The 16,709-nt window shown below is 36.7% G+C and overlaps 1 protein-coding gene across 3 annotated transcripts in view; it reads left to right on the plus strand.

Moving 5' to 3' along the window:
• LOC128022208 (sodium/calcium exchanger 1-like) overlaps positions 1-16,709 on the plus strand; it is a 44,379-nt gene that overhangs the window by 7,797 nt on the left and 19,873 nt on the right. The gene's annotated exons all lie outside the window — the stretch shown is intronic.

The following is a 16,709-nucleotide window of genomic DNA, read 5'->3' on the forward strand; positions in this document are numbered from 1 at the left end:
ACTCATTTTCCTTTTCACTCTTTCATTTCCCCACCAGCTTTGCTCACCATTTTGCGCAATTTATTTCAGAATCTCATATTAATAAATTAATAGTGGGTACTCCTAGATTTCCCAGTACTCAGTACTATTCCCATTAAATCATGGCTTTTACCAGACATTTTTGCACCCATGTGAAAAAGTGTGAATTGAGGTAGTGAAGTGATATGGTCAGATTCACGCATATCAGGGCTATTCAAATCTTGCCCTGGAGGGCCAGTGCACTGCAGAGTTTGATGTATATCATTATATCATCAATAAGTCATTGCAACAGCATGCATCAAATATGAGCCTAGCCTAATGTACTTTAAGTAGCAAAAGTATTTAGCTGGATCAAAAGAGAGTAAGAGATAGTCTACTTTTATTGCTTGAAGTGATTAAGTTCCTCCAATAACAGACCTTTGACACACAATAAATGCTTTGATTAATGTGGTCCTTTAAGTCTAAGCTGAATGAAAACGCATCTGGTTTGGAGTGAATGAGCTAAGTAGAAGCCTTCCACAAGTCAGATCTGCTTAATCTGTGGAGAGACATACCACAGAATATCTTGGACTTCCAGAAATGCTCATTTGGGGGAATAATTACATTTCCAGAACTGCTTCAATGCTCAGCTTGAACTTGATCTCCAGCAGTAGGACTTCTGGCAGAGAAAAGGCTTTCCTCACCCATCTCCTCTTCTGGCACTCCGCCTCAGATCATTTATTGGTATGATCACATACTTGACAAGGTGGCCTGAACCCCAGATATTTTCCATGACAGGGAGGATATAATGATAACAGATTTGCAGAGTCAAAGATAAACTGTTCTGATTTTGCTCCAAGGTCTTGAAATGGAAAAGCTCGCTTGCTTGTGCTTATTTTAAGCAGATTAATGGGAGGACATGCACAAATGTAAACAGAGGTAAACGCATTGCTTTGAAGTAAGCAACCTACACCACGCTGATCTGGCTATGCCTACAGATGAAGGTCCATATATGGACAGGTCTCGACTCTAGACCCTGGATCTTATTTAGAGACAACTGTTGGTAGTGGATGTTTTATACGTTATTTCAAATCAGTGTCCTTTAGTCATAATTTATATTAAAACAACCATTTCGATTCTTCTGCAAAAGGAAAGTTCAGCAAGATAGTAAGCCAGATGAAAAAATTATGTTGATACCTATGTATTAGCATTGAGTGTTTCACCCTGATAGGGGCTGTCAAAGACACATGCAAACAGTCTGTCTCTCTTTGGGTTTTGTCATGCTGAGTAATGAATATAATTTGTTTGTAATTAGCGAGTTTTAAATCTGGTTACACTTAAGGGCTAAGTCCATATTTACAAGCACAGTGAGGATTCTTGGACGTTTTCCTCAATACACAGAATATCAAGCAAGAATGAGTGTGTTGCCAATCTTTGTGTGTGTGTGTTGCGCATTTTAGGCATGTTTATCTTGGCTTAAGTAAGACTGGACCTCGCATAAACACTGTACATTCAGGGGAAAGGGGAGGAGGGGAGGAGGGGGGGGGGGGGGATTTCCATCACTATGCCCGCATTCTCCAAGTTGGCTCCTGCCCCTTTTGGGGGGAAGTCGTGGCCTAATGGTTAGAGGGTTGGACTCCCAATCGAAGGGTTGTGAGTTCTAGTCCCCCGGGCTGGACGGAATTGTGGGTGGGGGTAGTGCATGAACAGCTCTCTCTCCACCTTCAGTACCACGACTTAGGTGCCCTTGAGCAAGTAATTGAACCCCCAACTGCTCCCCGGGCGCCACAGCATAAATGGCTGCCCACTGCTCCGGGTGTGTGCTCACAGTGTGTGTGTGTGTGTGTGTGTTCACTGCTCTGTGTGTGTGCATTTCGGATGGGTTAAATGCAGAGCACAAATTCTGAGTATGGGTCACCATACTTGGCTGAATGTCACTTCACTCACTCACTAGTAGTTGGAAAATTCCATATAGTCTTTACACATATTGTGTTTTCTGACTATTTTGAGGTACTACACCATTAATTCATCGATCCCAAATAATATTTAGCCTTATTTGGCTAAATACTTAGCCTCTTTTATCTACTTCCTTACAGAGCCCAGGGGGGTCACAAAGACGGGTATGATCTCAGGACTATTTCTGTGATATCTGTCAGGTAGTAGGGACATTTTAAGTGTTGCCTCTCCTAAAAATGCTTACAGCATTAGTCTAATGGCTCATTTCCACTGGTACGGATCAGTACAGTAGAGTGGTATGCAGTTATCATTTCAGTTTGCATTGTCATAAACTGGGAATGGTATCAAAATAGTGATCCATACTGTACCACTTTTTGGGACCCTTCCGTTGGGGTACCTAGCACAGTAGTTCAGTACCTAAAGGGTGGAGTTAGACTTACTGCAGAAGGTTGATTTGTTGACAGAGAGTCATCTCTTAGTTTTTATCTTAGTACCTTTTTGTATTTCATTTGTCTTTATTTTATTTTAGAGAAATTAATTATGGTGACTAGATACAGTGTAAATGACCTAATGCTCATCTAATGAAGTCAAACTACTTCAATAAAGTATTACGAATATTATATTATATTTAAAATACTGTTTTACTACATAATATCATTTTTTATCTTAGTAAATTTTTCCCTTTTGGGATTTTTTCCAGATATTTGCTTTTTTTTCTTTCTTGTTACCCAACAAGAAATTAATAATTTAATATGTGCTTCTGTACATCCGGTTGGTCAAAAAAAATATTGATGTTGTCCCAGTGCAAATGGATTAGATTTGTAAACACTCAATTTACAAATTCAAATTGATTGCATGTCATGTGCAATTGTATTGCATTAGCTCATTGTGGTTAACTAAATTTATAAGCAAAAAAAAAAAGACTTGGTTTTTCTTATTTTTTGTTTGTCAAGAACTATGTTCTGATTTTTCAGGAGAAGGAATGATGCTCCCGGGTTTATTGTTATGTTTTTGGAGCGTGTATTTTCCCCCTAGTCGATGAAGACAGGGCCTTCTGTCGCCACAGTTCTCTGCCAGCTCAGAGCTGCCCAAACAAACAGGCTGTCAGTTGATTTCATGTGACTCGTTGCACAAGGCAGCAGCAGTGCACCATTATATCACTGCTTCCATCTCTGCTGGGAATATTAATCACATTAAGTAGCCCCTCTTGGCCAGTTATTATCTTATGATCATCTATGACTAATTTAGATTATTTCCAGAGGTTTCTGTGCCTGGTTAACGCTCATCGTTTTGTGTTGTATGTGTGTTCTCCATATTTTTATCAAGAGATCAGCCTTTTTTCTGAAACCACTTGATGACAGTTTTACAATGTTAAGTATTTGGCCCATGGGGAAACACAGAGGTTAGGTTATGTAGCTTTGTGTAACGTGATTATGTTTAAGACACCATACTGTCGAGATTGTTCTTCCTCTTAAGAGAGGCCAAAAAATGTAATTAGAAATGTAAAATGTGCTTTTTTTGGTTTGGTGATAAAATATATATAAATCAGCAGTTGGCTCGGAGAGCCAGCCACCATCAGAAAAACCGTTGGTGTCCCTTGAAGGTGAGATTTTTCTTAAACATTTTTGGTAAAACTCTTAGCATTACTTCTGCCTGTTTAGTTTAGTTTATTCATTCATGTTGAAAACTTGAGTGATGGAGACTGTTTTGAGGACAGATAACATACATGTAGTGTATACCTGTTTACAAAGCATCACTATAGCACTCAAAATGATTATTAGAATATTAGTTTTTTTTCGGCTTATGCTAAAAATTGATAGTAGGGCTGGGCAATATACCTAAAATGTTATAATAGAACAGCTATTGTTTCCAAGCACATTCAAAAACGGTTACTGCAAGAACACACTATTAAAAAGATGTAGACCTAGTGACCACTTCTTTTTAGTAAATTAGCATATGTATATGTAAAAATATAAGAAACGAATGCACAACACGTGCAAAAAGTACATTCTTATAGCAACTTATTATTAATTATATGTGATTTAATTGAGTTTTTTTTATTAATTTTTTTATTTCCGCAACATTAACTTAGAATTCCCTAAATAAACATACACTAAGAATATAAATTTGGAATTGACAGTAGGCAGATAGCAGCCAATCTAATATAAGATAACAGATATTACGCTTAAAATTAGAGCTTTGAAAAATCTCTGCAGAAGAGAATGTAAACATTTATTGGCCCACATTCATTTAGCTATGTTGTTGTCGGCATAGAAAAGGTTTTGTGACAGGTTATGGTTCAACCTACGTATTCTAAGTCGGACCAGCTTCAAACAAGAAAAATGACTGCAAGAAGTTCCGCACATACTTCTAACCTGCTCTTCCTCTCTCTATCTTTTTTCGGCCTCTCTCTCCTTGTACTGTAAGGTTCACTGCTTATTTTGAACACTTGCGCAAACTCTGTGATGTATTTTCCATGACTTCAGCCTAACGGCAACACAAGGGCAGGCAGAAAGATGAGGAATATCCTCCTACAAACCATAAAAAAATGGATCACAATGACAGACAGCGATATTTTCTTGCATGTTTTACTGTAGAGAGGAGAAACTGTCTAAAATTAAACATACATGGAAGTAGAGGAGAACTCTAATCCCCTGTAACCTTTATTGCATTACGAGCAGACGCTGGGATCTGCTGTCTGGTTCTGAGATATGTCCTAGAAGATTCACACAGCAAATCAAATGGCACCCACACCATGTTCAGGAGTAACTTACTAAAAGTAGCGATGCTAATGTAGCGAACTACGTTTTCATTAGCGTGAGAGTAGCTCAGCTGTTTTCAAATGACCGTAGCTTTGTCAGTTACAAGCTCCCTTTTCCAATGAGTGCTTGTAGTTTTATGAAAAGCTCGTTATCATTAGAGCCTGTGTCACATTGTATTGCTTTACAGCTTTACAGCCAAGTGAACTGAGGAAAATGCACACTCCTGTCCTCCCTCTTGTGAAGTATGGCTTTTAGTGAATAATTTTTTCTGTCATTCATTTCTTTAAGTTAATTTTCACTGATTTTTTAATTTAATTTATTTTTTTGCTGCCGTTTTTCAGTTTTCTACTCTTTTTTTCAGATTTTCTCATTTTACTTAGCTCATTCACTTAAATAAAATTAATTGTTTATTTAAAAAACTTCACTGATTCATTTGAGTCCCTACCCAACTTATGTCATTTTCATGACCAAATACATTAACATTGTCATATCCACTGTCATTGACATATACATTAACATAGTAAAATCTTCAGAGTTTTATAATGCTTTATAATGCACCATAAGTAGCTTGCACCTTTGGAAGGCACTGAAGCAGCTTTCCTAACACTGCAGAATATCTGTCACTTCAGATTCTGTTAATTTTGTTGACTCCCATAATGGCTTGTCCTTTTCTCTGCTACACACTTTTATAACTTCAAAACCCGAAAACCATCCCACAATGAGGCTTATTAGGGAAATAACATAGTATCACTGAAGGTACACTACCGTGGTACACATACCTTTATCATGTCCTCATCAGCTCTCTGTATGACAGATTGTGTTTTCATGCTCATTCACTCAGCGGCTGTCAGGCGTCCTGCCCGATATTCTTTTAACACATTTCTCAGAGGGGTGGGGGAAGATGTGTGGCTTTAATTATCATCTCTCGTTATTGTCACTGTCGCCATCCTCATCGCAGACCTTGCCAGTTTGTTGTGGAGGAGCACAGATTGCATTTAAGTAGTCCAAAATAATACCCTCTCAAGTGTATCCAGGAATAGGTCTTGTTTTCTGAAGTGCTGTTATTTGTTATGTCTCTCCTGATGTGTTCGAGGCCAGTTTTGTCCATGGATGACATCAACACAACAGTAAAAACTCAAGAGGGAAATGGATTTTTCCCTTTTAATGACACAAGCTACTTACTTCCGTTTGTGATTCTCAAGGCTGGTTCAAACCTATTTTGGGCCTATTAGTGTGTGTGTGTATATATATATATGCCTACATAAATATCAACTATGAACATTTCCATTGTACACCTTGAGAAAATGAATTCAAAATCCACATAATAGGCCTACTTGTCCACCCCACCCCCCCCCCCCAAAAAAATTATAATAAAATGCCAAAAAATTATCACATTTGTGAATTTCTATTAGAAGGCATTGCAGCAGTGTCCATTAGGCCAAAAAAAAAATACTTCTGACTAAATCCAACTGCTGACTGTTGTCATGCTGTGATGTATGTGTTTTTAATGCATTAAGCAGTTAAATAACTCTATATTTTCAGCTCGGGTGTGACAACATTCCATCAGAAGCAGTGACAGAATGAAGATGGAATTATCTTTACCACTGGTTAATGGATAGGTGACGTTAGTGCCCGCCTTGGTTGAAATGAAGGCTGGCTTCTCATCCATCTTTTTATCCCATTTTAGTTTTGAAAGGGTTTTCTTTACAAAGAAAGGTTAACATTTTACCCTCATAAATGGACTTTGTTGCTCATGAGCTTTCTGTTCCCTGAAAATATTTTACATCTAAGCTTCATTTAATTCTTTTTTTTTTTCTGATTTATCTTTTCAAAATGCTTTGGTTTAGTTCTACTGGCAGCCCTGGATTTTTTAGTGAGAAATAACAATATTTTGCATAATATCTTAAGCCATTGAACAGATTAAAGTGAATGTGGTAGACAGAAAGAAGAGGATTAGGAATGTAACCTGGTTTTGAAATTAGCCATCTGTCCTGCTACCTTGGTCACACTGGATTGGGTATTTGTGTTTCTGACATGTCTTAAGATGTACAACGTGTAATTCAGAAATCATGACTTATATATAAAAAAAGTAATTGCTACACATGACTCAAAAAAGAGAAAGCTCAAAGAATACAGATCAAGTGTTTAGTATTTACAAAATGACAGCGGTCTGATTACAAAACCCTGTGGGACACAACAGATTAAATTAGGTCATGACACTTTTACACTCCTCAAAAATGTTAAACTGCCTGGAAATAACAACATTTTATGAGTCATGCATGTATCTATAGCCAGCATGCAAGGAGTAAAGACATAAAGATGAATGTCACAGCTGATTTATCTGTGCTATACCAGAGTGCATATGAATGGATTTTATGCAGAGCGTGACCTTTTATCGTAATACAACGAACTACATCGTTGACTACTCTGTTCATACTTTAGCTGTTGGGATACAAGTAGGAAAGATGGAAAAAATTTGTTACAGAAAAATGAGCATGTTAAGATGACGGTAAATGAACAAGTAAGTAGACATTAGTAGAGAAGTAGACGATTTCATTTTTACTTTTTATTTAAAAATGTGTATAAAAATTAAATATAAAATGTAATGATACATGTTGATAATTTAGTTTTAAGAATGCTTATGGAGTAAAAAAGAAACATTTATCTGTCCACTAATAGTTAATCTGATGAGATAAGTTTTGTGTATGCTATTTAACCAAATCATTTGTTTTGTCCAAAAGATTTGTGGAGGTGCGTTGTTAATCAAATCTGAGGCCCATTTTCTCAGTTTGATGCTTCAAATCCATCAGTTGATTGAAGCAGAAGAAAGCATGACATTTCATCTCACACTCTTTTCCTACTGTCATTTTGTCCCCAAGCACAGGCAGAAGTTCTTTCTGAAGCACACTAGACATTTCACAGCTGTCAAGTGCATTGTATAAACCTGCTGAAAAAAATTGGCCTGGAGAAGATTATAAACTCCAAAACTTGTGCACACGCTGATTTCTTTCTTCCTACACAGACAGATGGGATATAAGAGGGTTTGACAAAGTTATGTGCCATATTTTGGTAGCTGCCTGTTCAGAGTATAACATTTAGAATTGAGTACTTTTTTGCCAAGTTTGACATTGTCAAGAGTGTTGCTTGTGGACTACATGTCAATTTTTAAAATGATGTTTTTTTTGTTTATGTTGTACTTGTCAGTCATATTTTTGTTTTATTTTATGTATTTATTTGGTTTTTTTATATATATATATTTTTATTTATTTATTTATAGTTATTATGCAATATTGGATATATATCTGGATATTTAATTGTGCATGCTCATTTCTCAATTTTTTTTCATTTGGATTACCTGTCGTCATCTCATGCTCACTTTGAACCCATACACCTGGTGTAATGTGGCGCCAGGCGTTTTCAGCCTGACACAGTTGTCCTTTTCACGTACTGCTCCACGTTGTTTAAATAGCAAATGCATTTTTGCACATTTCTGGTGTGAAAACGGTGGGTTCAAACGCGTTGCTATTTTGAGGCAACTGAAATTGACTGCAAATGGAAATGAACTGAAATGGAAAGTGGAACAATATATATATATATATATTTTTTGAGTGCGTCAGTAATATGCGTCTATAGGCGGGTGAACAATGTGTGTACACACAGGGATGCATAGCAGCGCACAAACATGCCAATTATTAAAAATAAAGGATTATAATGTAAAAGATTATTATTGTGCCCCCAGATGGTCTGCCTGTGCACATGCAGAACCTTTTCTCTCTGGTGAAGCGTTCAGTTTTTGGCTCTTGCAAATTCCGCCATGTAAATTACAAATCCACCATGGTGCAAGCTCAAATTTCCTTTAAGGGAATAGACGATTAGACTTGTCGCACGTTGCACGTTACGCCTAAAGCACACCCATGAACCATTATGAGAATAGGTACAACCCTTTTTTCCCGTCGTTAAAATACCATGCTCTTTAGATCATGTGCTTAGATCGTTAAAATATGGCCCTTAAAGTTAAACTTTAAAAACTTGAATAACTTGCACTTAAAAAATAGTTTAAGGAAGTACACTTCCTTTAGCAAATCTCAAAATAAATATCAGTTTCTCTTACAGTACATTATAATGTTGTGCTGGACAATTTTTTTGTATTAATTTAGATATATATATATTATATATATATATCATACCTGTCAAGTTTTGAAAATAAGGGAAATTTTCCAGCGCCCATTGCGAGCAGTCCCACCACCCCAACAAAGCTCCAGTATCCCTTACATTTTAAGACAGGTGTTATAGCCCAAATTAAAACACAAAAGGGTATATATGAAGAGCATTTATTTAAAGGCTAATTTGCATATTTTCTGTTAATTTAACATTGCTTGTCTTTACATTTACATTTTATTTTAATTCCACACATTCTTTTCATTTCATATTGCTTTTCTTTAACAGTTTTTCTTTTCATTTCACATAACTTTTCTTTTACTCTTTTAGTGAGTTGTTGTACCAATTTGTTGCAGACTTTGCATTCTTTAAAAAAGTAAATTCGCTGTCCCATTTATCACGGTATTTACACATGGGTTTTGGTTTTTTGGCAGGTGTGCCTTCACTCTCTATTGTAGCATCCATCATCCGTCTCTGTTTTTTCTTTTGTTGTTGTTGTTTTTCCCACGTTATAACTCATGTCATCTGACCTCACACACCCCTCGCGACAGGCTACTACAGGTGGGAGTTATCGCGAGACTAGTGACCAGTGGTGTCAAAAGTATTGGCTTTCATTACTCAAGTAGAAGTATAGATACTAGGGCTTAAAAAGACTTTTGTAGAAGTTGAAGTATCAACTCAAGCTTTTTACTCAAGTAAAAGTGTAAAAGTACTGGTTTAAATAACTACTTAAAGTATAAAAGTAAAAGTAATGTAAGGGAAAAAATGCCATTAAGAACAAAAGCTTGGGTTGCACCACAGGGGCCTATTGTGAACTACCCCTCCTCAAAAAAACTTTTTTCTAAAGGCCATAATGACTATAATATTATATTAAAATGTTCATGTTGAAAAATTTGGGATGCACTAAGCTACATGTTTCAGCCGCATAAATGCCCATTGAAAATGAATGCATTTTAGTACAATGCAAATACGTTAAAGAGCTAGAGATATGATGACTAGTTGCCAATAAGTATTGTTATGGTCCAAAAAGTCAGACTTCAGAGGCATGTCATCAATAAGCTTTAATGGAATATAAATGTACATCCAAGCTTAGCTGCAGGAATCTGCGAGGGCAATGGACAAGAACATTGGCGCAGGCTTAGTAACAATTACACTTGTATGGTTGTCTATATACAATAAATATTATAGTGCTGTCAAAATTAATGATTAATCCAAGTGATTAATCAATAACTAAAAATGAAAATACACTCATAATCCTGATACCTTCTTGATTGATAGCTTCCTGTATTCGGTACATAAGTCTGCTATGTTCAGTCAATCGCATCGTCAATCGCAAACGATAATTTATTAAAAACGTCTCGCTACCGAACTACCTACAGTAGCTTAATTTGTGGAGGAGGAAGAGAAAGTACTCATTTGGTAAATGAGCTAGTGAGAAATAATAACTTTTAATTAGGGTCCAGTGCCTTTTCGATACTTTTAAAACAGTACAGGCGCCTAAACGGTGTCTGAACCGATACTTTAAAAAAAGAACAAAAAAAAAAAAAACTATGGATAACTTTAAAGAACATTACAAATATTTAAAATAAATCCATACCTTTCACCTTGGATGCTCTCATTTCCCAAGTTGTGCTTCCCTTAATCTAAGGATAATAAATGTATTTCCCAATCTGGGTCATTATTTAATACAAAACCACACATAATATTTCTATTGTATCTCTGTCACTCACTCTGATATTTAGTTAAGATGAGTGCTGTCTGTCACTGTCTTTAATCAGTTCTGTGAATTACTTTATGCTCAGTCTTTATAAAGTAGCAACAATGTCGTTTGTAAAGTACAGTAATGTGCAAAAGTCTAAAGCACATTAGTATTTTCACCCCAAAAAAGGGTTTTAAGCCAGTTATTTATATCTTTTGCTGTAGTGTGTCAGTAGGAAATATCAGTTTGCCATTAATTGTAATAATAATCTAATGCGATTTTGAATGCACAAGCAGTCTGACAACGGCAAAGTGAATGTTTGGAAATGTAAACTGATATTTTCTACTGACACTACAGCAAAATATATTATACCGAACACCATTCTTTTAAGTGAAAATACTAACGTGCCTAAGACTTTTGTACAGTAGTTAGTGTATGTATAAAGTATGTATGATTAAATTAATAAGTATATTTAGTATATTAAGTATATTTAAAGTATGTGTTCATTCATATGTTAAGGGCTAGATTTTCGCTGGAGGAAACGGCTGTGACAAGCGAAAACTTTACAGTAGATGAGAAAGCGACTGCTTCTTCGTGACCTTTTGTAAACTGTATTTATGACACAGATACAGATTCTAACAATCTATTGATAAACACACACCTTGTGTCCTCTGTCTCTGTTTGAGCTCGTGCTGCTCCGCCGCGGTCTGCGGATTGAAGAGCGCGCTGAAAGACGGGAGGAGACCGTTCTGACGCCGGTTTCATATGAAATTTAAGCCGACTGACTCTGAGGCGATCGGATACCGGTTCCATACCCAACCCTTCTTTTAAGAAATATATTTTTTGATAAACAAACCCAAAACTGGCTACTCCTTGCTGGAGTGTGATGTGATTTGTGTCACGTGCAGGTGCGATGGATCGCGTAAGTTACAAACCAATAGGGTGTCGGAATGGTATTTGTTTATACTTCTCATCCAACCACAATCAAATTCACTCCATCCGGATGGCGCGATTTATCTGGATAGTTGTTTTTTTTTTTTTTTTTTTTTTTTTTTTTTTGAATGGTGACAAGCCGGAATGAAAACAAGCCGAAATGAAATAGCAGTAACGAATCTATTTTTAAAATGTAGGGAGTAGAAAGTACAGATACTTGCGTGAAAATGTAAGGAGTAGAAGTAAAAAGTCGGCTGAAAAATAGTTATTCAAGTAAAGTATAGATACGCCAAATTTCTACTTAAGTACAGTAACGAAGTATTTGTACTTCGTTACTTGACACCTCTGCTAGTGACAGAGCTCAGATTGGGAATGTTTTTATTATTATTATTTTATTAATAACGCAGGTAAAAAAAAATAAAATAAATAAAATAAAAATACGGGAGACTTACGGGAAAATACTAATACGGGAGGACGGCGGGAAAGAAGGGTAAAATACGTGACTTTCCCGGCCAAAACGGGATACTTGACAGGTATGATAGATATATATATATATATATATATATATATATATATATATATACAGTTTTGTTCAAAATAATAGCAGTACAATGTGACTAACCAGAATAATCAAGGTTTTTAGTATATTTTTTATTGCTACGTGGCAAACAAGTTACCAGTAGGCAGGGGCGTAGCAACCGGGGGGGACGGGGGGGACACGTCCCCCGCACTTTTAGAAACAGGTGATTCTGACCCCTGCTAATTTTTTTTTTTTTTTTAGGATCCAGCGTGAATATTTCCTGTAGTGTTCTCTGATTTGTTACTTAGATTTGAGTGAAGTAACATTCAGCCAATCACAGAGCGAATCATCTCCTGGGCGCGTCTGCTATGAGCTTCAAATCTCTTGTTGCTCTTCTGAATTTTCGTTCGTTCGTTCACTTTGCTATTAGGCCGTCTGGGATAAAATGCACCCCAGAAAAAAGCAAAGGACGATTACATCCTTTTTTCAAACACACACTGTAAGTATGTTACAGTATGTCGCGATGACACGAATCGCGCGATAAAGTTTTCATGTTATGATTTAACCTATTGAACCCGTATGGACCTCGTCACGTTGCGCCGGATTCAGTGTGTTAAATGCTCTCCTAATTGTTACTTTGGATAAAAGCGTCTGCTAAATAAGACGTAACAATGTTATTGGTTTCTGCTGTCTTTTGTTTGTCTACGTGCTGCTCGCGGAGTAAAATTATCATTTCACAATAAATCATATTTGTTTTGCAACGAATATATTAAAATACTTTATCAAATTTTATTCTTTTAATTCATAACTGTTACTTTATGTCCTAACTAGTCTGTAGGAAAGGCAGGCTGTGACGTCACTGGCAGAGAGAGGGGTCAGTTGCTCAACCTCTCCAGAATGTGTACAGGTGAGATTTGTATAAAAAAAAAAAAAAGCAGATTGACTATCTTAAATCTGCGGTAGGGAACTTTTGACGCTCTAGCGGTTAATAAACAGAACTGCTTGCGTCTTGCGGAAGAACATCGTAGCCGGAACTACTTCTCTCTGGGTTACTCCGCCGCGGTACCCCGAAGCAATCTAAAATAGTCTGAATATAAACATTTATTATAGGTGCACCCTAGTGATTCAGGACAAGCCAAAAACACGGTTTGGAAAATGGATTCATGGTGTACTCGCTTATTATATAAATTTTTCTACATTTTGAAAACACACAAAGTTACGGACCGCAGCTCTGATATGTTGTTTTTTACCGGGAGCGATGTATTTCTGCAAATGGCAATAGGAGCACTGGGAGGAGCCAGAGGAGCTTGATTTTTTCTCATATTTTTCATAAAATGTATGTTTGTATAAAATTACTGTAGATGTAATCTGTATACTCATTTAACACCTGTTTTTGTCCAACTGTTAAAAAAAAAAAAAAAGTTATTGTTCAAATGTAGTGCAACTGAAATATTGTAAATATCATAAAATATCTTTATTTCATAAAAAATAAAAAAAAATTATAGATGGTCTCCCATTGGTCTCAAAGTCCTGCAGTATTTTTAAATTTTGAGTATGATTTAACAAAAATAGGTTCCTGTAAGCTATCATGTCATGTTCCCAAATTTGAAAAAGTAAAATGCCAATTGGTATTCTATTTAGAATTTATTATGAACATCAGCTTTGGGTCAAATCACCATACAGCTGTCCCCCCCACTTTTAAAATTGCTGCTACGCCCCTGCCAGTAGGTTCAGTAGATTGTCAGAAAACAAACAAGACCCAGCATTCATGATATGCACGCTCTTAAGGCTGTGCAATTGGGCAATTAGTTGAAAGGGTTGTGTTCAAAAAAATAGCAGTGTCTACCTTTGACTGTACAAACTCAAAACTATTTTGTACAAACATTTTTTTTTTCTGGGATTTAGCAATCCTGTGAATCACTAAACTAATATTTAGTTGTACGACCACAGTTTTTTAAAACTGCTTGACATCTGTGTGGCATGGAGTCAACCAACTTGTGGCACCTCTCAGCTGTTATTCCACTCCATGATTCTTTAACAACATTCCACAATTAATTCACATTTCTTGGTTTTGCTTCAGAAACAGCATTTTTGATATCACCCCACAAGTTCCCAATTGGATTAAGGTCTGGAGATTGGGCTGGCCACTCCATAACATTAATTTTGTTGGTTTGGAACCAAGACTTTGCCCGTTTACTAGTGTGTTTTGGGTCATTGTCTTGTTGAAACAACCATTTCAAGGGCATGTCCTCTTCAGCATAGGGCAACATGACCTCTTCAAGTATTTTAACATATGCAAACTGATCCATGATCCCTGGTATGCGATAAATAGGCCCAACACCATAGTAGGAGAAACATGCCCATATCATGATGCTTGCACCTCCATGCTTCACTGTCTTCACTGTGTACTGTGGCTTGAATTCAGAGTTTGGGGGTCGTCTCACAAACTGCCTGTGGCCCTTGGACCCAAAAAGAACAATTTTACTCTCATCAGTCCACAAAATGTTCCTCCATTTCTCTTTAGGCCAGTTGATGTGTTCTTTGGCAAATTGTAACCTCTTCTGCACATGCCTTTTTTTTAACAGAGGGACTTTGCGGGGGATTCTTGAAAATAGATTAGCTTCACACAGACGTCTTCTAACTGTCACAGTACTTACAGGTAACTCCAGACTGTCTTTGATCATCCTGGAGGTGATCATTGGCTGAGCCTTTGCCATTCTGGTTATTCTTCTATCCATTTTGATGGTTGTCTTCCGTTTTCTTCCACGTCTCTGGTTTTGCTCTCCATTTTAAGGCATTGGAGATCATTTTAGCTGAACAGCCTATCATTTTTTGCACCTCTTTATAGGTTTTCCCCTCTCTAATCAACTTTTTAATCAAAGTACGCTGTTCTTCTGAACAATGTCTTGAACGACCCATTTTCCTCAGCTTTCAAATGCATGTTCAACAAGTGTTGGCTTCATCCTTAAATAGGGGCCACCTGATTCACACCTGTTTCTTCACAAAATTGATGACCTCAGTGATTGAATGCCACACTGCTATTTTTTTGAACACATCCCTTTCAACTAATTCAACTAATTGCCCAATTGCACAGCCTTAAGAGCGTACATATCATGAATGCTGGGTCTCATTTGTTTTCTGAGAATCTACTGAACCTACTGGTAACTTGTTTGCCACGTAGCAATAAAAAAAATACGAAAAACCTTGATTATTCTGGTTAGTCACATTGTACTGCTATTATTTTGAACAATACTGTATATATATGTATAGAAACACAACAGATCAGCAGATTTATTAAGTAAACAATGTTAAATTTGATAATTTGATATAAACAACTCTTGAAAGACATTGCAGTATGTGCAAGCAAAAGAGCTTCCTGTGATATTCTCTGCCGGGATTTTGCTTCAGTGGAGGTCCTGCTTGAGCCCACAGCCATTCCCAGGGCATATAGTTCTGTTGCCAGGGGAAGCTGACCCAAACTCAGCTGCTCTCTTAGTCCTGAATATCCGTCTGCAGTTTGCCCCGGGAGGGAGAACAGACCGACGTTGTCAGGTCAACAGAAAATGATCTATTTCTGTTGCTTTGATGATAAAGAGGGAAATTAAATAAAACTGACATTTGAGGTCATATTTTGAATGTTACTGGATAAGTTGTGTTTTCTGTATAATAAATGAATGTTCTCTAATATCGGGATAAGTGGATTAGACTTTTTTAAAATAAATTTTAGTATGTGTGTATTTGAGTGTGTGTGGCTTGCCCCAGGTGTTGTAGAACACGTAAAGGTGCTTATCTTGATGTGTCCCAAAGAACACTCTCTTGTCTCTAATCTCATTGTTTAATGCAGTATCACTCAGTTACAGGACAGCTGATCAGCTAGCTTTGAGCGAAATGTGTGTCATGAAACCATGGATTTTGTCTTCTCTCACCCAACAGCTTTCAACCCCCCCACCCAGCCTTTGTTTTCAGCTTAAAGGAATAGTTTACATTTTTGTCATGTTTTACTCAGCCTTGTGTTGTTCTTTCTTTAAAAATGAGATGTTAAGTGTAAACTGCTGGTGTTATTTTGAGTAATTTTAGTACCTCAGCTTATTTTTGTATTTTAGTTAGTTGCCAAGATTTCTACATTTTTAGTTATTATTATTATTATTATTTTATTTTTTTGTAATAAGTTTTTCATTTCAACTTTCACTTAACAAAAATATATGTATTTTTAAATAGTTTTATGCTTTATTAACAATAGCAACACTGGTTTGACTGAACAGTAGGGGAGAACATTGAACCGTTCATGAGGTAGATTGCCTGGGAGAAGAAACTTTTCTTGTGCCTGGCTGTCCTGGGAGCACCGGCCAGACGGTAAAAGTTCAAAAAGGAGATGGCTTGGATGTGACTAATATTAAATTCCATATAATATATTACATGAAGTCACTTAAAAAGACTCTGGCAAGATCATAAATATGGATTCATCCTGCTTCTATAAAACTGTCGGTTCAATTTCTGTATTTCTGTCACTCTTTCTCATGTTTCCTTGTGTCTCGTGTCTTTTTACAGTGCTGTAGTTCTCGACCTTTGTCTGACAAGTAGCCTTCATGCTTGTGTAATCCGGTCCATTAACTTTTGGGTTATAAAACGGCTGATAATTTTTCAATCAGTTCTTTCAGCCTCTTAATAAGCACTGATCAGATGG

Source organism: Carassius gibelio, chromosome A11 (assembly GCF_023724105.1).
Source record: "Carassius gibelio isolate Cgi1373 ecotype wild population from Czech Republic chromosome A11, carGib1.2-hapl.c, whole genome shotgun sequence".
NCBI classification, from domain to species: domain Eukaryota; kingdom Metazoa; phylum Chordata; class Actinopteri; order Cypriniformes; family Cyprinidae; genus Carassius; species Carassius gibelio.